General features: G+C 31.5%; 1 long non-coding RNA gene across 4 annotated transcripts in view; it reads left to right on the top strand.

The window, feature by feature from the left end:
• The window catches only part of LOC107633990, a 4,972-nt gene extending 756 nt beyond the window's left edge, over positions 1-4,216 (top strand). Inside the window, exons 1-8 of one of the 4 annotated variants that reach the window (XR_002362988.1) lie at positions 587-651; positions 849-957; positions 1,398-1,474; positions 1,547-2,020; positions 2,297-2,516; positions 3,485-3,600; positions 3,819-3,897; positions 3,993-4,216. This is a non-coding gene — a long non-coding RNA (uncharacterized LOC107633990). Of the gene's footprint in view, positions 1-562; positions 958-1,397; positions 1,475-1,546; positions 2,021-2,296; positions 2,517-3,484; positions 3,601-3,818; positions 3,898-3,992 lie in introns of those variants that run through there. The other 3 variants (XR_002362989.1, XR_001618751.2, XR_002362990.1) reach the window with 3 other exon arrangements.

A 5,744-nucleotide genomic window follows, 5' to 3' on the forward strand; every position in this document is an offset into this window, starting at 1 on the left:
TTTACATTATTATATTATATTATTATCTACTTTTTTGTTTTCTTTTGCTTCTGTTTCCGTTGAAGCATGACAGTATCCCTTTTTTTCAGTTTTATTTTATTTTAAATATTTTATTTTACAATAAATTTTGTATTGATAATGTAAAAAAATTTATGCCATCTAAGATTTGAGTATTTTTTTTTTAATTTTGTATATTCGTGTGATTTTAATTATCAATAATACATGACAAAAATTACGTAGATAAAAAAAATACGTGCCTTCAACTATATTAATTGTTGGATTATCATAAATTTCATATTAAATTCAGAATGAGATTAGAAAAATATGTAATTGTGCAATCTTTTTATTTTAATTAGCAATTGACATTATATATACTCACATAATTAACTAGTATTTACCACTTTTTTTAATTAATACGGTCATGTCATAAAATTTGTACAATAATACAAAAGTCTTGATAATATAAAATTTAAATTTTAACTACTACGGTATAATTCATCACTCGTTCCATTCAAATTTTTTTCCTAAATTTGCATTAAATAATTTGTATCATAATTATAGTATTATACTAACTAAAAATACTTCCTTGAGGACCGCCTCCAGACTCTCGTCTTCAAGTTCGGCGTGGCCAAGTCAATCCACCACGCCATGGTCTTCATTCGCCAGCGCTACATTAAGACTTTCTTTCTTCTTTTCACTTTTTTCCTGAAATTTAGAGTTTTTAAATTCCTAATTTTTTATTGTTTGTTTTTGTTCATTGTCGAATTAAGAATCTAATCTTCTTGGTTTCTTGGCTTTTGATAAAGTATTATTAAGTTTTGTGATAATAGAAGATTTGTTGATTTCAGATGTGCTACTCCAGCTTCATCAAGATTTGCCAATAATAACAATAATAATGATGCACTAGAAGGAGAGTAAGATAATTACCCTTTTCCTGTGGTGATTTATGTTAATCAGGTATAAAATAATTGATCTTTTATTCAGGTATAAAATTAGAAAGGCTTTTATTAGTCTTTGGTGAGGGGATTAATCCTTATCACTAGAAAGCTATGCCTCTTCAAATGCAATGTAAATATAAATTATAGAGAGAATTTTTCTTTGATTCATTGTTACATGTCACATATGTTCCTATTGGTTCTGTTCTAATCTCTTTTAGCCAAGCCAATTAGATGAAGTTTGAGATTTTTAAAGTGGCACTATAATCTTCTTGTTTTGGTAGGGGAAGGAAAATAAGCACAATAATGTAATTTTCATTATTCATTTTTTGTTCACTTGTAAGCGTTGATTTCTCTATCGGTTATTTATGGATAGTTTCTCAATAGCTTGTTGCGCTTTTCATTTATTCTCTCTTTTCATTTTGCACTCAATTACATCTTGATTTTCATCTTGAACCATAGTAACTGAGAAACAAAGAAGAGAGCAACTGAATGGCAAATACAAAATCCTGAGGAGTGTTATCCCAAGCCCCACGAAGGTATAAAACACTTATAAACTTGTTTACCAATTTTTACAAATCAAACTAATAGGTTGAGTCTGCTATTAACAGATGGATAGAGCCTCTGTGGTGGGTGATGCCATTGAATATAATAAGGGAGCTGCTCAGAACGGTCAATAAGCTCAAATTACTGCTGGAGAAGAAAAGATGTTGAAGGGAGAGATGCAAAAGGCAGAAAGCGAAAGATGATGCTGCAGAGAGCTGCAACATAAAGCCTTTCAGCAATCTAGATGGATGCATAAGGACCTCATGGCTTCAAAGGAAATCGAAAGATATCTAACCTGAAATTTGGCTTATTCTTTTTGCAGGTCTTAACCAGAATTCGACACTGCAGCTATCACGTGGCTTTTCTGTGGGAAAATCTCCTGGTTCTAAGCCTGGTGTTGCTGTGGTTGTCGAAAGAGTTAGGATACACGGGCTGTCAAGGTTTAGAAACCTGAGTAAATTCGCGCACTCCATGAAAGTGAAGGTGTTGCCTGCAGATCCAAATATTCGCATTCCAAACATAGAGATCTGTTTTCATAGGTGTGTATTTGTGTAACCTATCTGCTTTTGAAGAATCTCTTTGTGCACGGTATGAATATGTATTTGATCAATGAGGTTGGTTCTAGTGATCTGTTGTCTTGTTGAGTGAACATGGTGAACACCATTTTCTCTAGGACTGGGCTTATACCTCAAGTCTCAATTTGATTATGCAATATTATTCCCTTTATAACTCACAGTTTTCGTGTATTAAATTGAACTAGGATTTATAAAATGGTATATCTAATTTATTAGGGCAATTTTGTGCGTCTTGTTCAGGAATGCATCTCTTGCTATAGGAATGTGCTCACAAGGCCAGTGGGAAAAAGTTACCAAGGGTTCTTGGGTTCGATCAATGTCTCCTTTTGACCACAAGCTCTTAGATATAAGGACTGCTAGCTCAACACTGGCATCCTTCTTAAGCAAATCGTTAGCATTTTATTATAGCAGCGCAATGGCAGTTGGGATCATTCTTGTGATACTTATGATTCTTTACCAGGTAACTTATTACTGTTCCTCGATGTTTAGAACTTTAGATAGTTTGACTGTACTCTCATATGATGTTTAGGATGAGTCTTCTTGTTGAGAAATTGACCAAGACTTCATCAATTCTTCCTCTCAAGAAAACGTCAGCTCTTGTTCATGGCTTATCTTGACTGATCCAAATTTTTCTTGCAATATCTTTGATGGTCTTGGTCATTAAGGCAAAAATGCAAAACAGTTACTATTCATGGCTGAAATTGCATCCATAATTCATTGGCTATAATTTATTTTATAGTTTAAATCAGTCTGAGTAGTTTGGGATGAATTTTTGTTGAATATGATGCTAGAGCATAGATTATAAAAGCTTATATATCTTAACTTAGAGTGTATAACGTGGTTGCTACATGTTGAAACTAAAATCCAGTTTCCTCTAATTAATACTTTGTTGATCTTAGCATGGAATTTTCTTTAGTTTAATTATTGCTGTGCACTGTATACTAACTACTTTGTAAACTATAGTGAGTTGAAGTGCTCCCTATCACTCTGCAAAGGTCTCTCTCGCTCTATATATGCAGAATATCCTACTTATCTATATATTTTAAACTTCTACCCTATCAGTTCTTTTCCTTATACTTAGTACCAGTCCCTTTTTTTCACTAAAATACTTCCAAGATATAGTCATACACCAATCTCTTCCTTGAGTCTGCAATGATCTGAATTATAAACTAAATAGAATCTCAATCAAGTTATTAAATATTTACCCAATGCTCCCTTTGTGCCACTTGTGAATTCCTGAAGAGAGTTATTTTGATTTTTAAACTTGGGTTATCCTTGGTTGTTACATGTCTTCGTACTGTTAGAATGCTTGAAACCATGAAAGAAATGATTTTGGAAGCATTCTAAGGATCTGGTGGAGATATTTATATTTCTTTTTGAGTTTCAGTTTTTGAGTTTAACCAAGATGTGAATCTTTTGAATTGGCAGATAAAGAAGCATTATTTTCAGGAAATTTCATGTTTACTCCTTTGAAGCTTGAGAGCCAAAGTGCAAAGGCACATCAGTGATAAAGTGATTTCTAAAGTCATGATAAATAGTGGCAAGTACATTCTGTTCTTTTATTCTTTGGTCTATAATTTATGAATTATTAGGTTGAAAGCTTGTAGCTTATCTATATGGCCTTTAGATTTTATTAATTTTGTCCTGAAACGAGATTTGAGAAACATCCGTTTCTCCTTTAATCTCAATGTGTATATTCGGGATTGAATTTTGTTTGGGGTGAAAAATTTTAAATTTTTGCAACCATGTGTTTCTGATTCAGACTGAACATTGTGGATGGGGTGTAGAGGCAGCTGAAACCATCTACAAAGACGAATTCATAATTGAGTATATTGGAGAAGGTAGCTCTCATTTCTTTTGGCTTATATTGTTAAAAATCTTTTTTATCTTTCAAGTGTGCCTTTTCACCATTAACCGAAATGTTTTCTGCATGCAGGGGTAGGATCAGAAAGTGAGCGAATGGTTTTAGGCGTGGCGTAGTGTGGATTGGAGCATCACTGGATTGAGGACAAGTGCATCCAACACGGCCCCATATGATGGTCACTCACCAATAGTGGGATGTTTATTGCTGACAACTCACTCATGCCTCATGCCTCATGCCTCATGCATAGAGGCTTTAGTTTGTCAATACTCATCACAAAGTAAATTAAAGTGTGCTGCCCAGTTTCCACTTTATTTATATTTTTGTTTCTGTATATGGTGATCATACTGTATATGGTGATCATATTGCATTGTGGATTTTTCTAATGTGGATTTTTAATTTATGTATTTGTTCTTATTACACCTAGTATTTTTTATTTATGTGTAATATACATTCTTATATATATTATAGAAATATGATTTGATTCTATTAACTTGCCAAATTTTTTTGAAAAATCTAAAGCTAAAACTAAAACACAAAAATATATTTATAGATATTTTACTTTTTTTTAACTACAAAATGTAATATTTTTTGTTCTGAAAATTTTACGATTTTTCAACTTTAAGATCATCCACATTAAATCATTAACCCTTCATTCGAGAGCATGATTGAGATTAGAGAGCTTGGCTCTTGTTGTTCTTTGATTTTCGTCAATAAAACCTCATGTATTTTTGATAGGGCTGAATCACAACTCTACCATGGAAAAAGAGTTACAGAGATGAGTTTGATGTGCTGGAGACCATAAATTTTTATATATTAACAACACAATTTATTATAAAATAAAATATTTAAAATAAAATAAAACTTAAAAAAAAATACTCAAACCTTAGATGGCATAAATTTTTATACATTATCAATACAAAATTTATTCTAAAATAAAATATTTAAAAACGCAAAAAAATTTCAAGAAGATTAGTATGTATTTGTTACTTTTCTTCTTGAATGAAAAGTAAATAAATGCAGAGTATTAGTGATTATACCACAAAATTTAATTATATTATATTTTTGAAGCTAGCTAGGTGTGAAGCAATGGAAGAGTTGAATTAATAATGCAAAGCAATGAATGAAAGTGTTTGCGTTTGTAACTTCAATTAATTTGCGTCTCTAATAGGATGAGATAATGCTTATTATTGCAGTGACTGATTCCTTTGGTGGCCTTCCCATTCCATACTCTTTCTTTTTTATGATACACACAACTTTAATGCTTACCTCTTCAACAATCCATATAACTTTGCACTTCTTTTGCTCTCAATCAGTCATGTGTACTTATCATTTTACATTCATATTACTTAATTCTCCTTTTTTAGCTAATTGCATTGGAAAGGTAAATTTATCATCTATATGATTCTAAGACATATATTATTATATAGAGAACTTTATTAGTAGAAAAATTCTACTCCTCTAATGAGGACCATTTTATTTTATTTTTGTTAAAGTTAGAAGGGAAATAAAAACTTGATAGATAACACACTTTATTAGTGGAAAAATTCCAGCTCTCCGATAGTAACCAACCAAAATTTCATTCATAAATACCATTAAATTATTGTATGTGTCCTTCACAATTTAATCATTCTTCATCATCTATCATTTAAATCAACTTTATAGTGAATAACCTTGAACAACAACAACAATTATTAAGAACACCAAAAAATGATGAAGAAGCAAACATATCGATACGTATCAATTTATCATCGTACCGAAGCAAACACCTAATATTATAACATCATCACTCCACTTATTAAGCCATGTGAATCATGATGGAGCTCC

The sequence above is a fragment of the Arachis ipaensis genome, chromosome B01 (assembly GCF_000816755.2).
Source record: "Arachis ipaensis cultivar K30076 chromosome B01, Araip1.1, whole genome shotgun sequence".
Classification (NCBI taxonomy): Eukaryota; Viridiplantae; Streptophyta; class Magnoliopsida; order Fabales; family Fabaceae; genus Arachis; species Arachis ipaensis.